The sequence below is a fragment of the Piliocolobus tephrosceles genome, chromosome 18 (genome assembly GCF_002776525.5).
Source record: "Piliocolobus tephrosceles isolate RC106 chromosome 18, ASM277652v3, whole genome shotgun sequence".
Lineage (NCBI taxonomy): Eukaryota > Metazoa > Chordata > Mammalia > Primates > Cercopithecidae > Piliocolobus > Piliocolobus tephrosceles.
This window is the reverse complement of record NC_045451.1, coordinates 14,049,131-14,065,014: the sequence shown is the minus strand read 5'-3', so window position 1 is coordinate 14,065,014 and position 15,884 is coordinate 14,049,131.

Sequence of the window (15,884 nt, the reverse complement as noted above, 5' to 3'; positions counted from 1 at the left end):
ATGAGGTAGAAGTGACCCTGTGTCAATTCCAGTTGGCAAGAGAGGCCACGTAGAAAGGAGATGATATTAAAGACACCATGGGGAGAAAAAAGCCACATAGAGAAGAATAGTCACCTTATTCAATAGCACAAAGGTCTCAGATATAAGAGAAGCCTTCTTGGATTTTTTATCCCCGTTTAGCCCCTACATGAATGCAGTCACATAAGTAGCCCCAGCTGGTACTTTGTGAGGCAGAAACAACAACCAGTACATCTCTTAAATTTTAAGACACAGTAAACCATTTTGTTGCTTTAATACACTAAGTTTTAGAATGTTTCTTTTGTAGCAATAGATAACTGATAGAGAGGCTAATGATACATGACCATAGAATCTTGATGGCAAGAAATGAAACTATAAGACTGTGAAATACAATCAACAATTGATTCTCCATAGGAACAGCATTATAAGAAGAAAGGGTGATCAAATTAATTGCCAAACTTATGAGTGAAGATAAAAAGCCTTATCATTGCAAAATAATAATGCCGGTGTCTAAATAATAGGGCCATAAAAATGGTAGAACATGAGTGATGGAGAAGAGAGTATAAAGCAGGAAAAGTGTGGCTTGACTTACCGTTTTAAGGAACCTATTGCTTAAGAGACCCATATTTTTCAACATTCTTATTGATGTATATTAAACTTTGTTAAGTATATGAGATAAAATCAGAAGAATCAATGTTAAGAAATTAAAAGTTTATATAACTTCCAAACCATAAGTCAGTAATGGAAAAAAAGTGGAATAACACATACAAAAAAAATGAAAGCAATAAAAGTCAATTTAAAGCAGCAAGAAAAATGTAAAATATGCATAGTAAAATATAAGCTCAGACTTGTTACTAAACACAATAAATGTAAATAATATAAGTTTAAAGAAATAAGTCATCAGATTAATTTTTAAAAGATTTTTTGTACTTTGTTTATAAGAAATAATCCCAAATAAAGTGGATAGTACTGGAAACCAATGGAAAGAGAAAGATTTACAAGTGAATACCAGCTAAGAATTGCATGTGTGTATTGAATTTTCGATTGATCTAAGAGTTACAACATTACAAACACATTAAGATATAAAGTACCCTGAAAAATACATAAAACTAAAATTGATAAAACCTCAGGCAGAAATTTTTAGATACATCATCACAATAAAATATTTCAACTTATTTCTTTTAGATATATAAAAAAGTGGTACAAATGTGGATGACTTGACAAATACTCATAAGTTTGGTTAATGAAATATTTATATAAAGAATTAGTGCCCTGAGCAACAAATAATGACGTGTCCTCTTTTTAAGTACATATAGAACATCTATAAGAACTGAACATATTTTAGGCTATAAAAATAAGCTTTAACGAAGTATTAATATCAAGAGACTATAAGTTCTATGAAGGAAAATGATTTTTGTCTGTTTCTTCACTAGGATACTGAAGAACAAAGACAAGTACCTACTGTGCAGTAGGTACTCAATGAATATTTGTAGTGTCAATGAATACAATAATACTATCAGACTCAAATCTGTTCGAACAGATGCCAATAGCAAAAACATAATGAAAATAAATATAATAACAATTCTGACTAGCCAATGTCAAAAAAGAAATAATAATAAAATACAAAAGTACAATACTAAAAATAAACTAATATTGAAAATACTACACATTAAAATGATGCAAAGTAGTTAATGGATACCTAAGAAAAAGTACGTTACCTCAAATATGAATATGAGAAAGAAAACTTCTGATAGTGAACTAAAAGCCTAAAATTAGAAAATAGAGAAAAATAAAATGAAATTAAATCCAACAAAGTAAAGTTAAATCAAAAGTTTATTCTTTGAAATGACCAAAAATATACAGGAAGCTTCTAATAATTAATAGGACTTATCAAAGAGAGAAAATAAAGTATAAATAATTGATATTTAGAATGAAAATTTGACATATATACACATCTAGCAGATACTAAATTTAATAGAATAATATAACAAATGCAGTCCAGTATGTTAGAAAATATCCAACAAATTGAACTTAAAAATCAGTATCAGGAAGAAGTTTAAAAGCTGTCTTGGAATCTTTAAATAAATTGATTTGAGAGTTAAAATTATTACTCTTGCGCTAACCGTATACTCAAAGAAAACACTAGAATAAAATTGTTCTGTAACAGTGGTCTGATAAACTTTCAAAGAACAGATCACTCTAATATAAAAACAAGACAGAAACAAAATCTTTTAGAGAAAACATTAAGAAAAGGAATACTATACACAATTTTACATGAGGCCAAACCTTGATGCCAAAACCAAAAAAGATACGAGGGAAAAACAGGAGTCACATGAAGGTGAAATATCAAATACAGCAATTATAAAATAAATACACAATAGTCTTATTGGTTTCATTGAAGATTAGAGAGTATATTATGACACATTACTGTATTTATAAGTTACAATGGAAAAGACATGAGATTTGTATCAATAGATGAAAAAAAGCACATTAATATTCAAACCTTAATCTTCGGTGAAAGACCCTTACATTGATAACTACAAAATGTGTTGATTAAAATTAAAGAAGACCTATAACAGGAGGAGAAATAGAACATGTTCATTGATAAGAACAAAATGTAACTTAAGCAAATTTTAGAAAGCGTAATAAATTGAACTTCATAAAATTAAGAGCTTCTGCTCTTTGAAGGACGCTCTTAAGATAATGAACAGATAAAGTACACTAAAAATATTTGAAAATCACATATCTCAAGAAAGGCATATTCAGAAGATATAAATCATCACAACATTCAATAAATGTATTAAAAATAATGTACAAGTATTTTAATAGACACTTCCCCAAAGAAAATATAGAGAAAATGAAAAGAACTTGAAAAAATGCTTGACATCATTGTGACCTACAGCACAATGAGATACTACTCCACACTTATTTGAAGGTCTAAAATTTAAAAGACTGACCATGTCAGGTGTGAGTGACAATATGGAGAAGATGGAAACCTTATCTACTGCTCAGAGGGTTGTAAAAATTTTTAACTACTTTGGAAAACAGTTTGCCAGCTTCTTAAAAAGGTAAACATACACGGACCATGTGATTCAGATATTTGCACTCTTAGGCATTTACCCATGAAAAATAAAAGCATATATTCATACTAGACTTCTACGTATATTTTTGTAGCAGCTTTAGTGATAATATCTAAAACCTGCAGACAATACAAATGTTTCAAGGGAATGGATAAACAAATTTTTGTGCAAAAACTTCACAAAGGAGTGAATATTGATTAAAAGATGTTATTGAGATAAAGAGATCAAGAGGAGAAATCTTTGCTGTAGTATCTGAGTAGGCCCTAAATGCAAGCACCTGTGTCCTCAACTTAAAATGAAATTAAAAAGGAAACCAAAAAGTCCACCAGAGAGGGAAATGTGTTAGAAAAACTTTGTCACTAAGATACCATTAAATATATAGTAATGAAAATAAATGAATTTAAATAAAAACACACAAAAACTCAACCTGGATATATCTTAAAAACATAAAATTAAATTTTAAAAATCAGTAAGAGAAGCCATTGCAATCAGCTAATGCCACATTTTTGCTTTGCAACAAACTACCCCCTAAACTGATGATTTATAACATCGTTTACTCTGATGCTTTCAGGTATTCAAATTGATTGCCATATGGGTGATGAAGTCTGGGCTTGTCTGAGCCTCTGCTCTTTGAGCACTGCACTTTCTGATGATGGCTACAGTTAGGCAGGTTAAGTATGGGTCTGCTGCAACAGCTCTGGTTCTGGGATCCAGATGGAAACAATGGCAACTACCCGGGCATGTTCTTGACATGGTCGAATATTATAGTCCATGAGCTAATGGAAGCCACACTAACACATTCAAATTCCTTTCCTGCTTGCTTTAAGTTTATTAATGCTCCATTGTTTAAAGTGCATCACATGGCCAAGGCCACAATCAGTGGTTTGAAAATGTATTTACACCACTATAGATCTTTGGAGCTCAGATCTTTGTTGATCAATAATCCAATCCACAGCAAACAATTATATTTATAATAATATTTTAATAAATCTACAAAAAAGAGCATAAGCAGTACATTGTATTGCTTAATAGTATTTACACAAGTGATAAAAACTTTTTAAAGGATTTTTGATAAAGCAATGTAGTGAAAAACACTAAATTTAGAACAGTAGTTAATTCCATGTACTTACCATTAAATGCACAGATATTAGTAATATTTTATTTCTTTATGTGATAGGATCAGTTATATGTTTTGTTATTATGCATTATATATTTTAAACATTCATATTCTTTTGTATGTATAAATATTATGCATAATTCAAAAAGAAACACAAGGAGCAAAAGTTCTGGAAACACAGAAAATTGAATCCTGGTTCTACTTACTATGTGACATGAAGGAAGTAATTCACGCACGTGAGTTTTTAAAGACATTTATATAATGGAGGAACTTATACAAACACAAGAGATGTTGTCATAATTAACTGAGATAGCATATATAGACAAATTGGCACAAAGTAGATGCTCAATAAATAACTCCTTTTTATTAAAAAATCTTCCTCCACATATATATATTCTCTATATATAACTGTATATTACTCTCTATAAATTATTTATATACGTTACTATATACAACTATATAGTAATAGTAAATATTGCTATACTATATTATTACATAGTAATTTACTATACAATTACTGTAGTATAGCATTAACTGTATAATTTACTACATAGTAATTTACATATAGTATATAGTATATATAGTGTATAGGATATATTATATGTAGTAAATAGTATAGCATATTAATAAATATATTAGTAATAGCAAATATAATAAATGTTACTATATAGTAATGGTAAATATAATAATTTATGTTACTGTATAGTAATGGTAAATATATTTAATAACTATTACTATGTAGTAATAGCAAATATATTTAATATATTTATATATTTAAATATATAAATAGTAAATATATAACATCTCTAAATAGTAAATATATTTAATATATTAATGTTACCACATATTACTCTCTATATGGTAATATATATAGTAACATAGAGAATATGGAATGTGTAATATATAGTAACATGTATAGGGAATATACATAGGGAAATACATAGATACTATATATACTATATTGTAATATTAAATATATTTTCTGTCCCTCTCTCTCTCTGTATATGTGTGTATCTGTGTGTGTGTGTGTGTGTGTGTGTGTGTATCTGTGTGTGTGTATCTGTGTGTGTGTGTGTGTGTGTGTGTGTATCTGTGTGTGTGTGTGTGTGTGTGTGTGTGTGTGTGTGTATGGAGAGCGGGAGACAGGGAGAGGGAGAGGGAGAGAGGGAGAGAGACAGAGAGAGAGAGAGGGAGAGAGAGAGAGAAAGAGAGAGAAGCATATATATAGTTATCTTTCTCCACTGAGAGTGTTTGTGCTATCACTACAACCAACAAAAGACATTCATTTAATTCCAGAAGAATGACACTTCTACCAACCATTCTCTCTAAAACTCTTCATATGCACAGCATATGACTCTAACAAACATACACAAATTCTGTATGTGGCTGATACAGAGTATAAATAATAAAATTCGAAAAAGAAAACTAAGAAATAGGATATTTACACAGATGTAGCATGTGGAAACACACCAGGGGAGCAGTAAATGGAAGAAGTTGACAACCCACATGGCATGATTCAAAGGACAGAGGAATGTATTTGGAGTGGGAGCCCTGGTATGAGGCCCTGCTCTGCCACTTCCTAGCTGAGTGAATGTAGCTCTGATCTGTTTAAAACTGCTTCCATAACTGAAAAATAAAGTTAATAAAAATTTTCTCACAGGATAACTGTAACAGATAAAAGTTCAAACATGATATTGTAAAGTGTCTTGACATTAGAAAGAAACACTGTGATACTTCTGAAGCAAATACCTACATGTGCTCTGTCCGCAACTGCTAAAGAGCAAAACCTCAGTCTATTTAATTGCTAAATTTTACTTCAAAATATGTTTAGAGCATAATGATAAATTTATGCAATTAAAAAGTCAAATAAAGTTTTTTATTATAATACTATTTTATAAAACAATGTGGTTATCTAAATACATATATTTTTCTTGCATGTGTATCAAATTATTATAACTTTTTGCAAAGAACTTCCAAATGCCCAACCCATGCATGGAAATGCACTAAATATCTGTGGTTTTTTATTTTAGACTTTCACTATAATTGCTAATAGAATTGAACCATATTTATCTCAGTATCTGCCCTAAAGGAGGCAAAAAATATATTTGTTGAAAATATATAACAAATCAAAATAGGATGACATTCCGAAGTCCCTGGCTGAGCACTGTCTTCTTTTAAAAAATTCCTCTGTTTTGTTTTTGATTTTTTGATTATTGGCATTCTTGCAGGAGTAAGGTGACATCACATCATAGTTTTAATTTGCATTTCCCTGATCATTAGTGATGTTGAGTAAAGATGTTGGTGTCAATGTGGTGAAAATGGAACACTTCTAAACTGCTAGTGGGAATGTAAACTAGTACAATCACTGTGGTCAACAGTGTGGATATTTCTTAAAGAAATTAAAGATTTCTTAAAGAACTAAAAGTAAAACTACCATTTGATCCCACAATCCCACTACTGGGTATCTAGTAGAGGAAAAGAAGTCATTATACATAAAAGTTACTTGCACATGCATGCTTACAGAAGCACAATTCACAACTGCAAAAATATGGAACCATCTGAAAAGCCCGTCAATTGACAGGTGGATGAAGAAATTGTGATATAAATATATACACACAATGGAATACTACTGAGCCATAAAAATGAACAAATTAATGGCATTTACAGCAATCTGCATGAAACTGGAGACTATTATTCTAAGTGGAGTAACTCAGGAATGGAAAACCAAACATCGTATGTTCTGTCTCGTAAGTGGGAGCTAAGTTATGAGAATGCAAAGGCATAAGAATGATACAATGGACTTTGGAAACAAGGAGGAAAGGGTGGGAGGGGGGTGAGGGATAAAATACTACAAATTGGGTGTTTTTCTGAATTTGTGAGAGCTCTGAGCCATCTATTCTATATGCCATATTCCTATCTCCAAACATGTCTCAAAAGCTTACAGTGTGATACCATACATAGCAAAAAATATAGAATCCAGTTAATTATTTCTGCTCTGAGATTTCTACTTTTCATATAATTGCTAAGAAAATAACTGCACACATGCTTGCATTTCTACTCACCAGATTTGACATAAAGAGCTCTACCAACACTGAAAATGTCACAATATCAATGTTCTCAATAGTTTCAGTCACATGTTCAGTATTTGGAAATACTCTCCAAGTACACTTGTGAACAAATATGGGAAAGATGAGGTCAAATCACAGGATGAAAAGTAGTATGGGAAATTGAGGTGAAGCTCCATAATGTTGTGTTTAAGAGACATTTCAATGATCTAAGCTTGTATTAGTTTAAAAGCTTGTTGTAATGTTGCCCTTGGAATGTAAAGCACATAATTTTGCCAGCATCCTTTTTTTTTTTTTTCCTCCTGTCAAACGTTTCAAATATTAGGGTCCTGTTGGCAGCTTAAAAGCCTCTGCCAAAGTTAACAGAATCTCTGTTTTTTCCTCACAATTGTTCAAGCAAAAGATGCAGATCCTTGATAAGTGTCTTTATCTAATCCCAGCTTGTCTTACCATTATTGACTCTCTACTTTATGGAGAAGCACATCAATTTCAAGACGCCCTTAAATATACTGCACAAAAAGTACTTTATTGCTTTCTATTTTGATCAGTGTTACACAAAAGATTGATGGACTCATTGTGGGGTAAGGTTTAATGATTATTTCTTAGCTCCTGTGCTTACAGAACATTCTGATCACAGCATCCCACAGATTAGGTAAGGGTGAGAGAAAAGTGCTAATTTAGGTAAATTCTGCAGAGTTTGAAGAGACTGGAACCTGGAAAAAGCAGTGCAGATCCATTTAAGGAGCAGTGCACTACAGCGTAAAGATTGCACACCTTGGAATAAGATAGATTTTAGCTCAATTCCCAACTCTGTCACTTGTTATCTCTGTGAACTTGGGCAAATTACTCAGGGCTTGTGAAGCTCAATTTTCTCATTTATAAATGTGATTAATAATGGTAACCTCTTTGGAATTTTATGAAGATTAAATAAGAAATTCTGTGTACATTCCTTAGCTCAGTGCTGGCCACGCAGTAGGTATATTAATTACAGTACAGGCTGAGCTGTTATGAAAAAGATATTGAAAAATACAGTGTCACAAACAGTTGATTACATATTTCTATTTCATATGACAGTCTAGTGAGCAAGAGGTCCAGGGAGCATAGGAAGCTCTGCTCAGTAGGTGATTCCGGGACAGACACAAGTTCCTTTTATCTTATTACTTTGCTACCACCTCCAGTATCACATTGCCTGCGTGTTCAAAAGGTGACTCTCAAAATACATCAATCAAGGTCCCTGCGAGAAACATAGGAAAGAATCCATCGATATACTTTAAATGAATTTGGAAAAGGACAGTTTACAGCAGCAGGCACAGGGTTAAAGGAAATAAAAATGATTTGGTAAAACCTAGGAGAAGGGGACCAGAGCAGAGAGCCTAGAGCAACTTGCCTGAAGGGACAAGCAAAGGGAGCATTTATGGGACCTGTGGGAGAGGGCTGTTCAAAAGGAGCTGTCCAGAGGGAGCATTTGAGGGGAGGGAGTCATTTTTCCTGAAGAAAAAACATCCACAAAATGGACAACATATTGAGTCCCATCAGCTATTGCATAATCACAGATCAATGTCAATTTGGCCACGTTCTGATCTGACAGTGAACTTCAGCTAATATCAGCACTGCTTATGTAAGGTAAAGGGGAAAAAAAGGAAAATATAAAATGAGCTAATGTAATGCAAACAAAACTTCAACAGCCCCCCCTCCCCATTCCGTGTTTCCCTTACCCAAGTACCTTGGCTTGAGTGGATTGTTCAACCCAAAACTTTATGGAATCACTACCTTGTGGTTGTTGGTTGGCCATGTTTTTCCATGGATTAAAACTATGGGACAAGACATAATGAAGAGATGTCCTGGTGAATTTTCTGTTCCACATCATTCTCCTTGCTCCCCGCCCCCCACCCGTTTTGCAACAACTCAATTTTCCTTTTGTGATTGAGATCAGACATTGCTACAGGCAGTAAAGAGACCACTGGTCTTCTGAGGAATGAGCTTAACAAGACCAAAATGACCAAGGTCCAATCCCAGGTTACCATTGAACAAAACTACATATGAATGAAGGTCTTAATAAAAGAAGGTAAAAGTTCTCCCAGTATTTTATTTGGAAAAAGAGTGAGAGAGACCACCTCCCATTTGGCCCCATTTGGGATAGAAAAGAAGGAAACCCTGCAAAGTATTGTCTACAAGATTATCCTACACCTGAGACTTCAGAAAGCAAATCTGTCATTTTAAAAAGAGTTTTTCCTGGGTGGCAGGGTATGAGGAAAGGACAGTTAATACAATGGGGGTGAGTTCAGTACCTCCTTTTCTCTATTGTAAAAAGAAATATTTACATAGAAGCTATGTTGAGTGTTGTGCTATAGTGACGGTGAAAATTTTTAAAGACCATATATGAGAATTATCCGCCATCTTTGAAATGCAAGCTTCTTACTAAGGTATCTATGGTGCTTCCTACCTCATGAACATCAGCACAATTATCATAAGAGCATTGTTGTATTATTTTATTTTGAGATGGAGTTTCGCTCTTGTTGCCCAGGCTGGAGTGCAATGGTGCTATCTCGGCTCACCACAACCTCCGCTTCCCGGGTTCAAGCGATTCTCCTGCCTCAGTCTCCCGAGTAGCTGGGATTACAGACATGTGCCACCACACCCGGCTAATTTTGTATTTTTAGTAGAGATGGGGTTTCTCCGTGTTGGTCAGGCTGGTCTTGAACTCCTGACCTCAGGACATCCACCTGCCTTGCCCTCCCAAAGTGCTGGGAATCAGTCCAGGCTTCTATGATAAAAAGGCTTGGTGGCTTAAACAACCAACATTTATTTCGCAGAATTCTGAAGGCTGAAAGTTTGAGATCAAGGTGCAGGCTGATTTGTTTTCTGGTGAAAGCTATCTTCTTGGTTTACGGACAGTTCCCTTCTTGCTGTATCCTTACTTGGTGGGAAAGAAAGAGGTCTTTTGTCTCTCTCTCTCTCTCTTTTCTTTTTCTTTTTTTTTTTTTTTCTTTTTCTTTTTTTGAGACAGAATTTCGCTCTTGTCACTCAGGCTGGAGTGCAATGGCGCAATCTCAGCTCACTGCAACCTCCGCTTTCCAGGCTCAAGTGATTCTCCTGCATGAGCCTCCAGAGTAGCCAGGATTCCAGGCACCCACCACCATGCCCAGATTTTTTTTTTTTTTTTTTTTTTCCTGTATTTGTAATAGAAACAGGGTTTCGCCATGTTGGCCAGACTGGTCTTGAACTCCTGATCTCAGGGTTATAGTTTTTTTGTTTTGTTTTGTTTTTTAGGTGCATTTGGTTTGGGAGCCAGCCAATCAATTAAGTGAGGATTTTAGAGGAATAAACATTTCTGTATTTTTCATTACTTTGAAGGACATTCTAATCTCTGGAGTTCCCTCAGAGAGGTCATGTTGTTTTTGGTTTCCTAGACTGGTGTGGGTGTGGAAGACAGTTCCAGTATCTTAAGCTTTTTCTTTCCTGTCATGATAGACATAATTTCAACATTCAGAAACAAACATCCCCTAACTTATGTCAAAGACTTTAGTAGTTTTCTTATCAATTTTATTTCTAAGAACTTTGGGACAAATTAGATGTTATTAATAATTTAATGGTCAAATGCTTTGAATATCATGTCACCCTGTTGCTAACTGTTACCACTCTAACCCTGTAATCCACCTTGTGTCTGATTTTCAGTGCTATTAAAAGGCCTTAACCTTCTTTATTTACCTCTTCTTTCCACTCTTCTCATTCAGATGAATAACCTAAACTAATTGTGATATTCCCCATTTTCATCTCCAGCCTACAGTAGACAGTCACCCCTGAATTTTTAAAAGATACCATTGTCCCCATCACCAAGCCATTTTTTACTGCCAGCCTTGATGACCAGAATGCCCTTCTGGCCCTCCCATTGGCTGTGGCTTAAGACCATCTTAGTTTGTACATAATAGATACACCACGATGTTCTCATGCATGATCTAGTGTACACTTTCATCTAGTATACGACAGGACAGTACTGATATTTCATCTTCATTGAATTTAGGCCAGTTAGTATCCTCATGGAAGGCAAATGCCACTCCCCAGGGCCGAAGCCAACACTTTAAACCTAGAAACCTGAGGAAGTGCACCAATGTTAATAAATTCAGGATGATAGTATCTTCTGTTTTGTATGTCTTCTCTAACACTTTCTGAATACAATTTTACAACTGTCAGGTTTATGTTGATCAAAAGTGACAAAGTTATGCAATGCTTTCAGTATATTGGCTATTTTCTGCCAGGTCTTGTACTTTTGTATTGGCAATAGGCTTGGCACTAACTCATGAGCTTGGAGAAAAATGATGATTTGTCAGGGTAGGTTTTGGGGAGAATCCCTCTATAAGGAAACCGTAGTACAGTAATTTAAAGATTATTTCAGGTAGTAAATTCAGGTTTCCTCAAACAGGGAGGGGCCAGAATGCTTCTACCAGTAAGGGAGTTTTATGTTATTTGAGGGTTCAGTTTCTCAGTTTCAAGTGTCCCCTTCCCAATTTCAGGATTTCAGTGTGTTTCCATCACTTCCCTTATCTAAGCAACAGAGACCTGGTGAGGATAAGCATTAATTGGCGCTGTAATTCTGCAACCCCTGAAATCCGACTGTGGGCCTGATCCTCAGGCCTCTCTTCCTCATAGAGGGTTTCAGACTTTGCATCCTAGATTGAGTTAGACTGACAAAGTCAACATTCATTTTAGGGTCAACAGAAGCAAACAGCTTATCCCACAATCCTTATATTGACTATGATCTCCTTAGCAACTAAGTGCCATGGACACATGATCTCGAGATGCTTGGTTTTCCATCTATCTGCATTTTTAATCCTATGATTGTGCATGATAATTTGAACAATTATTATGGCACTGGATGCCTCAGACTATCTGTGTCCTTTTTTCTCTCAGCAAGGAGGACTGCAGACATGTGAGCAAACTTATCCCACAAACCTACTTAATGGCCTGTTTTGCGGCGCAACTCTTAGTACTATGCACTGTTGTCAATCAAGACCTCAGCAGGGGTGGAGGCACTCAACTGAACAAATGAAAAGAGTTTAATAAAGGAGCTGTTTATAAAGATATAGAGAGAGTTAAATGAACCCCAAAACAATAAAATCATTATCATGCCTAGTACTTAAAAGGAAAAAGGAGAGAAAAAATATTTGGAATCCAAAAATCCAAGAAGAATAGCTGCAGCTGCGGGACTAGACACAGTTCTCCTGGAGATACGGTCTTAAACAAGAGAACACAGCCTCTGAAAGCAGGAGAACCCATCAAAATAAATCCTTCTTTGAATGTACCAATCTTCCACTGACTGAACCAATTGGAAGCCAGAGCACCTGAGAGTCCGTAACGGCCAGTTTCTGAGAGCACAGAACAATTGAATAGGGGAAAGTGGGTCTAGAGGAGCAAAGAAATATCCAGTCTCTCAACTAATTCCATGATCCAGTCCATGAAAAAAAAAGGGGGCATACCAGAAGATAAGCAATATACTTTTTTTTAAAGTTTCAGAATGTGAGTACATTGATTTCCTTTGAATCTCTTGGGTCAAAATTTAGGCACATGGCCACACCATCTGTAAGGAAGACTTAGAAATATAAATTCAAGCTGCATGGCCATATGCATAGCTAAACTTGAAGGTTTATTTACTAAAATAAAGAGAAGGGAACGAATAGAGGGAAATTTAGTAAGTTTTGTCATAGCAGATGTCAAGGAAGGTGAATAATATTTATTAACATTAGTAGTATTAGTGGCAAAGATAAAGTAAGGTTACATGAATGGACTGTGACAGCATCCATAATGCAACAAATATTTATTTACCACCCACCTTGTGTTCAGAACTATGAATTTGATGGAGAGCCATAGAGGGATGTCATGCATGAAACTTACCTTCCTGGCACTGGTTAACTCCTCTTTTCAGGTCACTCTCTTCCAATCTTATAGATCACATCCTTGAGGACAAATAAAAGAGATAACTAAGTTATTAAAATATATATTTCTGACATAACAAGGGAATATAGTGATGGTAGCAAAAGTAATGGAATTCCACAGAATTCACGAGGTTTACTCAACTAATATTTTTGACCACCTACTATGTGCCAACACTGAGCATTTAGCAGTTAATAAAATAAAAATTCTGTCCTCTTTGAGCATATTTTTTGGTTGGAGCAAAAATAAATTTATATATTTTTTGACATGAGAGATGCAAATGTCCTTTCAGAAGGGTGCCAGGGAAGTTCTGTCTGAAAAGGCAACACTTGAATGCTATGATAGAGAAACCACCAAAATTTCTGAGAAGATGATTCAGGGCTCAAGAAAAAATAACTCTATATCCCTAGAAATTGGAGGATGCTTGATATAAAGAACAACCCAGAGGCCCAGAAGAGGATGAGTAGACAGAGAATGGTAGAAAACAAGGTCCAAGAAAGTCATGGGCTGGAACATGTAGGATCTTAATGTCCATTAGAAGTCTTAGGACTTTGTTACGAGTGTGGAATATAACTTTTTATGAGAGGAAGGTGAAAAAAAAGATGTCTGTTTTAAAGGTATCATTCTGGATTCTGTAAGAGAGGTCACGGTAGTTTGGAGATGATGTGTGGTGGTGGCAGTAAGTGGTTGGTTTCCAGAAATATTTTGAAAGTACAACTGATAGGACTGACTAATGTACTAGTTTAGTATGTGAGAGAAAAAAAAATATAGGATGATTTTAATGTTTTCAGAATAAGCAACTGAATAGCTAGGTAACACTGAGGTATGAGTATGTGTGGGGAGAAAAATCAATAATTTGTTCTGGACATATTAAAATTGTGATGTGATGATATATCTATGTATCAAGATGTTTAACAGCCCATTAGCTCTACAAGACTGAAATTCAAAGAACAAAACGGTTCTAAATACAAAACTGGGAATCTTCAGCACATGGTGGTATTTAAACCACAGAAGTGGACTAAATCTTATTGTGAGTGCAGAGAAGAGAATCATCTTGAGACTAACCATTTTGAGAATTGCAGAGTACAGGTAGCTCTGACTTATGAAACACACACATATACATTGCGTGCATGTATGTGTTTGCATGTGTGTGTAGCATGTGTCTATGAGAGAGGGAAGGGAAGAAGGAGAAAGAAGAGAGAGAGAGAAGAAAGAGAAAACAAATGAGAACGAGAAAGAGAGAGGTAAGGGGGTATTCTGACCCCACCTGATCTCCTTTGTCTTGCTCATTCTGTTTCCAATCAAAGCTCTTTAAAATAAACAAAAACAAAAACTTAGCACATGAGTTTTATTTAGCTTTATTTCCTAAAAACTAAACAATGTAAGAAACTAGGAGCCAGGCGCGGTGACTCACGCCTGTAATCCCAGCACTTTGGGAGGCGGAGGCAGGTGGATCACGAAGTCAGGAAATCGAGACCATCCTGGCTAACACGGTGAAACCCTGTCTCTACTAAAAATACAAAAAAATTAGCCGGGCGAGGTGGCGGCGCCTGTAGTCCCAGCTACTCGGGAGGCTGAGGCAGGAGAAGGGCGGGAACCCGGGAGGCGGAGCTTGCAGTGAGCCGAGATCGCTCCAGCTATCCAACCAGGGGGACAGAGCGAGACTCCCGTCACAAAAAAAAAAAAAAAAAAAAAAAAAAAAAAGAAACTAGGTAAAATCAGGAGGAAAAAATAAAACCAAAGCATCCAGACTTTTAAACTACTAAATGCAATTTATTCTTCTGTAAATTCAACTCACAAAAGATCAATTTGAGTTAATGAATGTCCCTAAAATGCAAGTAACCCAGAGGGCTCTAGAAATTTTCAATGATTTTTGGATTAATGTTAATTCTTTTTTTATTTGTTTTGGTAGATGTAGCATAACTATGTTTTGAACCATAAGCACATCTGAGAGAATGTGTATCAGATTGAGAAATTCTAGTAGACTCTGACAGAACCCTAGCAATATACCTTATTTTTTATCTCTCTCATTTCATTTTCCTATTCCCGAGAGAGAGTATTCCAGATTCATATTGTTAATTTGTTTTCATTAGTGTTAAATAGCTTTTGTGATCTAGCTTAGAAACATACTTTGTATTTTGGGGAAAATATGTTCCATAACCTAAAAATGAGATTATAGATGTTGTAAAATGACAAGCGATTGGTAAACTTCAGAGGGACCAGTCTATTTCTTTAACATGCCTTTAATGTAAAGCAAAGTTAACGTGGATTTAAACACTTTTATTTTCTTCTTAAAGGATCAGGGATTATAAAGATCAGTCAATATTTCAATTCTGAGGAGGCAGTTAAATAAAAGTATAAAGTTAGAAAGATCAATGCAATGATCTTATGACATACTATAATAGTTCTCAGTCACTGAATAGATATTCTGATATCAGCCTACTTTCTTAAATGTAAGCTGTAAAATGGAAAAAGAAAAATAGAAAAATATTGAAAGAAATACAGTTTAATTTATGCAGAGGCTGTCATTATGGTCATTTTTTCTAACTAGGATGCTATACAAGATTTAATACTTGAACATGGATAGTAGATATGGAAAACACCATAAAAATACTTTCAAAGCATTTGTCTCTGAAATTTAATGAAACTGGTAGCTTTCACTAAAAATATAACATT